This window comes from Oncorhynchus tshawytscha, linkage group LG07 (genome assembly GCF_018296145.1).
Source record: "Oncorhynchus tshawytscha isolate Ot180627B linkage group LG07, Otsh_v2.0, whole genome shotgun sequence".
In the NCBI taxonomy this organism is placed as follows: Eukaryota; Metazoa; Chordata; class Actinopteri; order Salmoniformes; family Salmonidae; genus Oncorhynchus; species Oncorhynchus tshawytscha.
Window position 1 is genome coordinate 62,222,979 of NC_056435.1, and position 11,627 is coordinate 62,234,605.

The 11,627-nt window shown below is 45.5% G+C and overlaps 1 protein-coding gene across 1 annotated transcript in view; it reads right to left on the reverse strand.

Moving 5' to 3' along the window:
- LOC112246198 (plexin-B1-like) overlaps positions 1-11,344 on the reverse strand; it is a 213,265-nt gene extending 201,921 nt beyond the window's left edge. The window contains exon 1 of the mRNA XM_042324787.1: positions 10,925-11,344. The gene's annotated coding sequence lies outside the window, so the exon portion shown is untranslated. The remainder of the gene's footprint in view (positions 1-10,924) is intronic.
- Positions 11,345-11,627: the final 283 nt, after the last annotated feature.

The following is an 11,627-nucleotide window of genomic DNA, read 5'->3' on the forward strand; positions in this document are numbered from 1 at the left end:
GCAACCAACACGCAACCAACAGCGAGAGAGAGAACACCCCACGCAACCAACAGCTAGAGAGCGCACACCCCACAACCAACCAACAGCAACAGAGAGTGCACACCCCACGCAACCAACAGCTAGAGAGCGCACACCCCACGCAACCAACAGCTAGAGAGTGCACACCCCACGCAACCAACAGCTAGAGAGTGCACACCCCACGCAACCAACAGCGAGAGAGTGCACACCCCACGCAACCAACAACGAGAGAGAGAGAGCGCGCACACCCCACGCAACCAACAACAACGAGAGAGAGCGCGCACACCCCACGCAACCAACAACGAGAGAGAGAGCGCGCACACCCCACGCAACCAACAACGAGAGAGAGAGAGAGAGCGCACAACCCCACGCAACCAACAGCAGAGCACAACGAGAACAGAGAGAGCACACACCCCACGCAACCAACAATGAGAGAGAGAGAGCAACCAACAGCGCACACCCCACGCAACCAACAGCGAGAGAGCACACACCCCACGCAACCAACAGCGAGAGAGCACACACCCCACGCAACCAACAGCGAGAGAGCACACACCCCACGCAACCAACAGCAGAGAGAGAACACCCCACGCAACCAACAGCTAGAGAGAGAACACCCCACGCAACCAACAGAGAGAGAGAGAGAACACCCCACGCAACCAACAGCGAGAGAGCACACACCCCACGCAACCAACAGCGAGAGAGAGAGAGCACACACCCCACGCAACCAACAGCGAGAGAGAGCACACACCCCACGCAACCAACAGCGAGAGAGCACACACCACGCAACCAACACCAACACGACCAACAGCGAGACGAGCGAGAGAACACCCCACGCAACCAACAGCGAGAGAGAGAACACCCCACGCAACCAACAGCTAGAGAGCACACAGCTAGAGAGCCACACCCCGCAACCAACAGCGAGAGAGAGAACACCCCACGCAACCAACAGCTAGAGAGCGCACACCCCACGCAACCAACAGCTAGAGAGTGCACACCCCACGCAACCAACAGCTAGAGAGCGCACACCCCACGCAACCAACAGCTAGAGAGTGCACACCCCACGCAACCAACAGCTAGAGAGTGCACACCCCACGCAACCAACAGCTAGAGAGTGCACACCCCACGCAACCAACAGCGAGAGAGCGCACACCCCACGCAACCAACAGCTAGAGAGCGCACACCCCACGCAACCAACAGCTAGAGAGAGCGCACACCCCACGCAACCAACAGCGAGAGAGAGAGTGCACACCCCACGCAACCAACAGCTAGAGAGTACACACCCCACGCAACCAACAGCTAGAGAGTGCACACCCCACGCAACAGCACCAACAGCTATGCACACCCCCCCCCAGCTATGCCCCCCCCCGCCGGGTGTTAAAACATTTGGGCATGCATCGGTAGAGTAAATATAGTAGAACTATAAAGTCCATCATGCACATCGACATCACCTGAATAACAAGGCTATAAAATATGTCATACCGCCCTACCATGTGGTAAACTGGAGAAAGACGACAATAGTTGTTTTTTTACATGGATTCAGACAGTCAGACACTAATCAACTTCATAAGGGAGCACACACACACACACACACACACTTACCATTTCTACTGGTGAACTGCATTCACTGGAAACATGCAGGGTGCCCTTCTAACTTAATAATTCACACTTCGATAGATAGGGTACTTCAGTTGTGCTTCAAAGGAATGCCAAGACTGCACAGTTTTCAGAAGATCTAGACCTACATTTACATATTTGAATAATGAACAGGCTTTTCAGCATAATTAAACCCTATGAGAGTTTAGAAGTGTTATCAAAAGTCAAGTTATCCCAAAATATGATAACCAGTTCCAACAAACATCCATGGGGTCATGCTACTGATTAGAATCAAGGACATGTCTGGAGGGTGAGTATAACATGGTCAAATAAACTTGAGATGAATTTGATTAAATTACAACTGACTAAGGAGTAACATGAGGGAAAAAACAGTATCGAAGAAGAACAGCTTTGCACCTTTAGCCTGCTGTGTCCTGAAACAAATAAATTCATCAAGATAGGAATTAAGATTGAGCCTAGATATTGCAGTGTCAGGGTTTTGGGCGTGTAAAGAATATCTCGGGGAGAATTATTTATTATGCGCCAACTCAGGGGTCTCTACTAGCTATATGTGTATCTTCAAGGGACTCAAATGAAGTTTGACAAACCAAGGCATTGTAGAGGACATTGACGGTGCTCGGTATAAGCCATGTGGAGCTAAAAACAGAACTAAGCAAAAAAATAAATGTCCTCTCACTATCAAATGTGTTTATTTTCAGCAAACTTAACGTGTAAATATTTGTATGAACATAAGATTCAAGAACTGAGACAAACTGAACAAGTTCCACAGACATGTGACTAACATAAACGGAACAGTGTATCCCTGAACAAAGGGGGGTCAAAATCAAAAGTAACAGTCAATGCAGCTGGTGGCCACACCAGATACGAAGTACTGCAGTGCATCTCCTCCTCATATACTGCAACAGATTTGCTAGTTCTTGTTGTGAGATGTTACCCCACTCTTCCACCAAGGCACCTGCAAGTTCCCGGACATTTCTGGGGGGAATGTTCCTAGCCCTCCGATCCAACAGGTCCTAGTCGTGCTCAATAGGATTGAGATCCGGGCTCTTCGCTGGCCATGGCACAACACTGACATTCCTGTCTTGCAGGAAATCACGCACAGAACGAGCAGTATGACTGGTGGCATTGTCATGCTGAAGCCTGCAGGAAGGGTACCACATGAGGGAGGAGGATGTCTTCCCTGTAATGCACAGCTTTGAGATTGCCTGCAATGACCACAAGCTCAGTCCGATGATGCTGTGACACACCGCCCCAGACCATGACGGACCCTCCACCTCGAAATCGACCCCGCTTCAGAGTACAAGTTCCGGTGTAACGCTCATTCCTTCGACGATAAACGTGAATTCGCCCATCACCCCTGGTGAGACAAAACCGCAACGTCAATGAAGAGCACTTTGTCAGTCCTGTCTGGTCCAGCGACGGTGGGTTTGTGTCCATACGCGACGTTGTTGCCGGTGATGTCTGGTGAGGACCTGCCTTATAACTGGCCTACAAGCCCTCAGTCCAGCCTCTCTCAGCCTATTGCGGACAGTGTGAGCACTGATGGAGGGATTGTGCATTCCTGGTGTAACTCGGGCAGTTGTTGTTGCCATCCTGTACCTGTCCCACAGGTGTGATGTTCAGATGTACAGATCCTGTGCAGGTGTTGTTACATGTGGTCTACCACTGCGAGGACGATCAGCTGTCCGTCCTGTTTCCCTGTAGCTCTGTCTTAGGCGTCTCACAGTATGAACATTGCAATTTATTGCCCTGGCCACATCAGCAGGGACCCTGGGCATCTTCCTTTTGGTGTTTTTCAGAGTCAGAAAGGTCTCTTTAGTGTCCTAAGTTTTCATAATGGTGACCTTAATTTCCTACCGTCTAAGCTGCTAGGTGTCTTAATGACCGTTCCACGGGTGCATGTTCATTAATTGTTTATGGTTCACAGAACAAGCACAGGAAACTGTGTTTAAACACTTTACAATTAAGATTTGTGAAGTTATTTGGATTTTTACAAATGATCTTTGAAAGACAGGGTCCTGAAAAAGGGACGTTTCTTTTTGCTGAGTTTATAAAGCTATAGACTGATATAAGGCTGATTTAACCTGTTAGCACTGGAACTACAACTGGATTTATTTTTGTTCCCTATGATTTAATACAGCAGAAGGCCCGTTGTCTTCTGTCATTCCCAGAAAAGTATTTGTTACCAGAAAAATAGATGCCATGTAGCAAGGTACAAAGAGCTCAAATGGTTGAAATGTAGTAAAGGCTGGCACTGTGCAATCTGATTCTGAAACCCCCTCTTTTAGGGGGATTTTGCTTTGTGCAACCAGCATATTGTCCTTAATCTTGTTGCATTCGTTGGCTTGCAAAGACCTGACCATTCTGATAAGGTTACTGAGTTAATGCCCACTGACATAATTAAATAGAGTATTTTATCTGCCCATGGACGTGGAGGGGCAAGACCACTTTAAAGCAAAAGCAGCCGTCACGTATATTGCAAGGCCGGCTGTCCTTTTCAATCAGTTGTATTTCCATCTACATTGGATAGATTTGCGCCAGTCTAATGGATAAGGGGCAAACACACCCGACCGACTTTTACCAAAAATCAGTCAGTGAAAGGCTGTCAGCTGTAGGTGGTTTCAACATTTAGAATCGGGAAAGAATCTGTTGGAGTCAGCTTGCCAAAAAAATAAAATAAATAAAATAAAAATCTTATTTAAGTGTTTTTAGTATGACACCTTCAGACTTTCAATGCTGGTTAAACGCCATAGGATTACCTTGGGTAGAAATCAGCAGGTTGTTGTGAACTCAGTTTGTTGATTAGCAAAAAAACTACTAAGGCCCTATTAAATCACCCTTTAACAAGTTTTTCCAGGATTGTCAAAAACACCATTCATTTTTGACGCAAGCCATCCCCAAAATGTTTAGATTTGAGTAACATAAAACCTCAAAAAGGCACATTCCTTCAAACATACTTTGTCTTTGCAGGGAAAAACAATGATCAACATTGGTCTATTCCAGTAACTCAAAGCCCTTTCGGGTGTTCAGGTATGTGAGTTTGTGCCTCTATCATCACACGATATGGCACTTTGTGATGACAGCTCTGTCCTGACCGAGTGCACTCTGCCACAAGACACCGTTTAATCAACGCCGTTACTGATGATCTACTGCCATCTCCACCCGGTCGCAGTTTATCAAATCTCTCTGACGCAGCCCGTCCTTGACATCTCCCCACCTATTAATTACCAGACCGGCAGCATAAACGTCACGACGATTGCTACACAAGACAAATCACGAACGCGTCTATCCCCTCGTCAGACAGCGTCTGCCCACCTACTCGCCCTTGCTGTGGACGACCTGACAGACGGAAGGACATATTGACTTTAGGACTGACTGAAATACTTGCTGAAGGACTGACTAAACGAGGGGCTGACTGACTGACAGACTGAAGGACTGAGAATCTGAAGGACGTCTGACAGACTGAAGGCCGGACGGGCTGATGGGCTGACTGAAATACTGACTAACTGAAGGACGGCTGACAGACTGAAGGACTGACGGTCTGAAGAGCTGACTGGCAGGAAGACTGACGGGCTGACTAATCAACTGATGGACTGTGAATTGCTACTTTGAGGACATTTGGTGGCAGTAGGACTGATGAAAAGGTGTTGACAGCACACATTCGTTCTAGCCCGTACAGCTGCCAGCCTTGGAGAACAAGTGGCCGACACCCATCCCCCTTCAGTCTTTGACCCCTTAACAGTCACAGGGTGTCTGCGATGACACTAGCACCATTTACTGGCAGATTGTTGTGATCTGGTCCTCATTACTGGTATCCTCTCTTTCACAAACTTTTGTAGAAGTCTTAAGCATTGATTCCCATTTAAAGATGTTCTCCAATGATTTTGTAACTGTACCTGTAGAAAAACGATATCCCAAGTCTAAAACCAATACAGTACACCCACTAAAAAATTTTTTTTTTTTTTTTGTAAAGTAATGTTTTTAGACAACTGCAAAACTCAAGGATTAGGGCAGTCAAGGAGTTCGTCTGATTGACGTCATGCATTCCATCGGCCCCCACCAGGGTTGAGGACCTATAGAACAAGAGGAAATCCCCCCACCAGGGTTGAGGAACTATAGAACAAGAGGAAATCCCCCCCCACTAGTGTCATTCCTGCACCACCTGAGAACATATATTTTATTTGTCATATGTGCCAAATACAACAGGTGTAGGTAGACCTTACAGTGAAATGCTTACTTACAAGCCCTTAACCAACAATGAAGTTAAGAAAATACCTTAAAAATGTTATTGCCTTTTGTAATGTAAATCTGGTGAAAAGGAGTCTGGGAGGGCTTTAACTCAACTGGAGGCAATTAGTGTAGTCGGTCAAGCATATTACTGTGGTTTAAGCTCATGAAATAATCCATCACCACCCATATTGAAGCTACACCGTGATCAAAACATTAGGAACAACTGCTCTTTCCATGACATACTGACCAGGTGAATGCTATGATCCCTTAATAAATGTCACCACCTGTTAAATCCATTTCAAATCTGTGTAGATTAAAGGGGAGGAGACAGAATAAAGGCTTTTTAAACCTCGAGACAGTTGAAACATGTATTGTGTGTGTTTGCCATTCAGAGGGTGAATGGGCAAGACAAAAGATTTAAGTGCCCTTGAACGGGGTATGGGAGTAGGTGCCAGGCACACCAGTTTTGAGTGATTTTTTGATTCTGATTTACAATGAGGGCCTACCGGAGCACTGTGGGTTAACTGCCTTGTTCAGGGGTAGAATTACAGATTTTTACCTTGTCACCTCGGTTATTCGATTCAACAACCTTTCGGTTACTGGCCCAATGCTCTAACCACTAGGCTACCTGCCAACCACACGCTTGACAGTTTCCCCAAAAATGGTCCAAATTAATTACTTAAAAATGATACAATGTGATTTTCTGGATTTTTGTTTTAGATTCCGTCTCTCACAGTTGAAGTGTACCTATGATAAAAATTACAGACCTCTACATGCTTTGTAAGTAGGAAAACCTGCAAAATCGGCAATGTATCAAATACTTGTTCTCCCCACTGTATATGATGAACAGAATAGCAGTAGTGTAAAAGAGGGGTTGGTGAGTGGTGGGTGGGACACAATGTAGATAGCCCGGTTAACCAATGCGCAGGTGCACTGGTTGGTCGGCCCAATTGAGGTAGTAATGTATAGTTAAAGTGACTATGCATATATGATAAACAGAGAGTAGCAGCAGCGTAAAAAGAGGGGTTGGGGAGGGAGGCACACAATGCAAATAGTCCGGCTAGCCATTTGATTACCTGTTCAGGAGTCTTATGGCTTGGGGGTAAAAACTGTTGAGAAGCCTTTTTGTCCTAGACTTGGCACTCCAGTGCCCCTTACCATGCGGTAGTAGAGAGAACAGTCTATGACTGGGGTGGCTGGGGTCTTTGACAATGTTTAGGGCCTTCCTCTGACCACCTGGTGTAGAGGTCCTGGATGGCAGGCAGCTTAGCCCCAGTAATGTACTGGGCCGTACGCACTACCCTCTGTAGTGCCTTGCGGTCAGAGGCCGAGCAATTGCCGTACCAGTTAGTGATGTAACCAGTCAGCTGTAGAACCTTTTGAGGATCTCAGGATCCGTGCCAAATCCTTTTAGTTTCCTGAGGGGGAATAGACTTTGTCGTGCCCTCTTCACAACTGTCTTTGTGTGTTTGGACCATTCTAGTTTGTTGTTGATGTGGACCCCAAGGAACTTGAAGTTCTCAACCTGCTCCACTACAGCACCGTCGATGAGAATGAGGGCTCTGCTCGATCCTCCTTCTCCTGTAATCCACAATAATCTCCTTAGTCTTGGTTACGTTGAGGGAAAGGTTGTTATTCTGGCACCACCCGGCAGGTCTCTGACTTCCTCCCTATAGGCTGTCTCATCATTGTTGGTGATCAGGCTTACCACTGTTGGGGCATCTGCAAACTTAATGATGGTGTTGGAGTCGTGCCTGGCCATGCAGTCGTGAGGATCAGCGTGGCAGATGTGTTCCAACCTACCCTCACCACCTGGGGACGGCCCATCAAGAAGTCCAGGATCCAGTTGCAGAGGGAAGTGTTTAGTCCCAGGATCCTTAGCTTAGTGATGAGCAGACTAAACTAAAATCAAGAAAATAACTAGTTCCTTTAAGTTGTGATAGAGTTGCATTTTTTAAAGAATCTAGTTATTACAGTGCATTTGGAAATTATTCAGACCCCTTGATTTTTTCCACATTTAGTTACATTACAGCCTTATTCTAAAATGTATTCAATTGTCCCCCTCATCTACACACAATAGCTCATAATTACAAAGAAAAAAAAAACTGGTTTAGACATTTTAGCAAATCTATAAAAATTTAAAAAACAGAAATACTTTATTTACAAAAGTATTCAGAACCTTTGCCATGAGACTCAGAATTGAGCTCAGGTGCATCCTGTTTCCATTGATCATCCCACACAGCACACCTGTCTATATAAAAAGGTCCCACAGTTGACAGTGCATATCAGAGCAAAAACCAAGCCCTGGGGTCAAAGGAATTGTCAGTAGGGCTCCGAGACAGGGTTGTGTCAAGTCACAGATCTGGGGAAGGACACCAAGAAATGTCTGCAGCATTGAAGGTCCCCAAGAAAACAGTTGCCTCAATCATTCTTAAAATGGAAGAAGTTTGGAACCACCAAGACTCTTCCTACAGCTGGCCGCCCGGCCAGACTGCGCAATCGGGGGAGAAGGGCATTGGTCAGGGAGCCCAATGGTAACTCTGACAGAGCTCCAGAGTTCCTCTGTAGAGATGGGAGAAGAAGGACAACCATCTCTGTAGCACTCCATCAATCAGGCCTTTATGGTAGAGTGGCCAGGCGGAAGCCACTCCTCAGTAAAGACACAGGACAGCCCGTTTTGAGTTTGCCAAGAGGCACCTAAAGGACTCTCAGACCATGAGAAACAAGATTCTCTGGTCTGATGACCAGAGCCTGAATGCCAAGCATCCCAATCTGGAAGAAACCTGGCACCCTCCCTCCCATGAAGCATGCTGGTGGCAGCATCATGCTGTTGGGATGTTTTTCAGTGACCGGGACTGGCAGACTAGTCAGGATCGAGGGAAAGATGAATGAAGCAAAGTACAGAAAGATCCTTGATGAAAATCTGCTCTAGAGCGCTCAGGACCTCAGACTGGGATGAAGGTTCACCTTCCAACAGGACAACGACCCTAAGCACACAGCCAAGACAACTCAGAAGTGGCTGTGGGACAAGTCTCTGAATGTCCTTGAGTGGCCGAACCACTCTCTGGAGAGACCTGAAAATAGATGTGCAGAGACGCTCCCCATCCAACCTGACAGAGCTTGAGAGGATCTGCAGAGAAGAATGTGAGAAACTCCCCAAATACAGGTGTTCCAAGCTTGTAGCATCGTACCAAAGAAGACTCAAGGCTGTAATCGCTGCCAAATGTGCTTCAACAAAGTACTGAGTAAAGGGTCTGAATACGTATGTAAAATGTGATTTCAGTTTTTATACATTTACAAAACAGTTCTTGCTTTTGCTGTACTATTGTGTGTAGATTGCTGAGGGGGGGGCAAACCACTTTAGAATAAGTCAAACGTAACAAATGTGAAAAAAGTCAAGGGGTCTGAATACTTTCCGAATGCACTGTACATGCCGGGTCGACCAAGAAGTTCAATGGCAATCAATATCAAGATAGGACATTCCATGTGGTTTCTGGGTTTATGGCGCTGTCATAACTTAATCTGTCACTTCAGTTATGAGGGCAGCTATGAGCTTAAAAGAACAGATGGCCATCATTTGAGGAATGGTAGGTTACTGAGGCAGGGTCTGTTAACCCTGAGGGATGCAAGAGATCAGGCATTCACTCTCACAGACTGCTCTTCTGTCTACATTTGCCAGGGATGTTGTTGGATAAATGAATATCAAAACACACACACATTTAGAAATAAAAATGAAGTGGTAGAAAACATCATGGCCTGGACTTGAACCTTCTAATAACCATCTCAGCCTAATTCTATACACAACACTTAAAATAATCACTGCTTACCTTTAGACTAAATACCAAGGTCGAGCCTTTCACATGCCTTTCTCCTTGTCATTTTGTGACACATTACTTAACAAGCATCGTTATCCCATCTAAAGGACCGTCTAACAGGTTAAATACTTAGCCTTAACAAGACAACCAATAGTAGTAAATCTACTGAATTCCATCAAAGCATGTTATTTATCCCGCATTTTTTGAGTGGATTGCCTGTGTGTGGAGGGAGGGGGTGCATGACTGTAGCTGTAACATCTTCCATAGAATTGCTTCTGTCAAGCCACATACTGGGACACAAACTGTGTAACAGATCAAACACCTGTGAACATGTTACTTAGGGATCAGTGTGTCAACCAGCTGAATATGCAGGTTGACGATTATTGACATATCTTGAAGAGGAATTCTTTATCACAATTACGCCCTCCCTCCATTTTTGTTCAATCTGCCTCCAAAATCAAAGTTTGATACACTGGTTACATTGCCGGTAAGTTCTTCAACATAGCAATGAAAGTTGTAATTACTATCTGAAAAAAACCCAGACATAATAGTAATAACAATAATAAGTATTTTCTATACAGAAATGCCACCGGAGAAGTATTCCGGAGACTGCAGCGTAGAGCAACGACGCCTGCCGGACACCGACCAAACGGGCTGCAGAAACAGAACAAGCAGTCCTTCTCCGGTGATCCACCGCCTGCTGGGGTTCAATGAACTAAACAGCAGCGAAGTTGCTTTACAACCTTCCATTGGCTTTGACTCTACCTCAAATACTCGTGTGATACTTATACACAGGATACTATGGATTTATTTTCGAGAATTACAACAATGTATCACAAGGCAATAAGTAGTTGTTACAACATTTGTTACCAAACTAAGAATATTTTGCTAGTGACATTGTAGCCGCCAACTAAAAGTAGTGTGGTCACAATTTGACGCCAGATAGCCTAATGCAAAAGACAACTGGGTTGTAATAACCTAGTGATAGTACATAGCGTTACCACATACGTTTATTTACGCACTCAACTTTTACCTGAAGACTCATTTTACATAGCAACGTTGTATTCCATATACCGATGTGTGCTTTCAACGTTAGTGCGGTTGGTCACATTCACCCTGCTAGGTAACCCTTACGTGCAGTAACTATGGAACGTTTCTGACAAACAGGGTTTTGCCAGGCTCAAAAGTAGGTTCACACTTGGCCTGGAGCCATGGGAGTAACACAAGCTCAGAAATCCTTCACTCACCTTCAATTCTTATAAAAGAGGTTTCATTCCACGACCTGCAATTTCGTGCAAGTATTCAGTGCCCTTCCCTGGGGTGTCTTATCCAATTTGTCCGCAACTTGTGCTTTTAAATCCAGGCAAATCACAACGGTTGCAGGTTTAAGGAGAACACAAAGTCCACTCTCGTTCAGATTTGAGTTTGGTTGGTATTAGATTGTTTCACGAGACGCGCTTCAAACAACTCAGTTTTAGTAAAAGACCTGCGATGTTCATGTACATTTCCCGGTATAAACCCAACTCATGCGTGCTCGTATTGATTTGATGTTATTCTCAAATTGCACTGTGCGCTTTCTACGATTTCCACATGTACCCGGTGAATAGTGTCGAGAATGGATAGATATCCTCACGACAGCATAGATACGCCAGCCCCCGATATGCGTAATGTTTTAAAGGGGCTTGGCCACAATGAAATATCCCGGTGACTGTCTGACCCCTCCTGATCAACCAACTTGGTTCTCTTAAAGGGGCAAAATATTAGATTTCCAATAAAATGGCACTGTTGTGAGAGTAGTAATGTTGTGAGTGCCTGTGCTGCTTTATGAAGAGGGATCAACAAGCTATATCAGGGCGGCAGGGAGTCTAGTGGTTAGAGCGTTGGGCCAGTAACCGAAAGTGTTGCTATATCGAATCCCGAAGCTGACAAGGTAAAAGTCTGTTCTGCCCC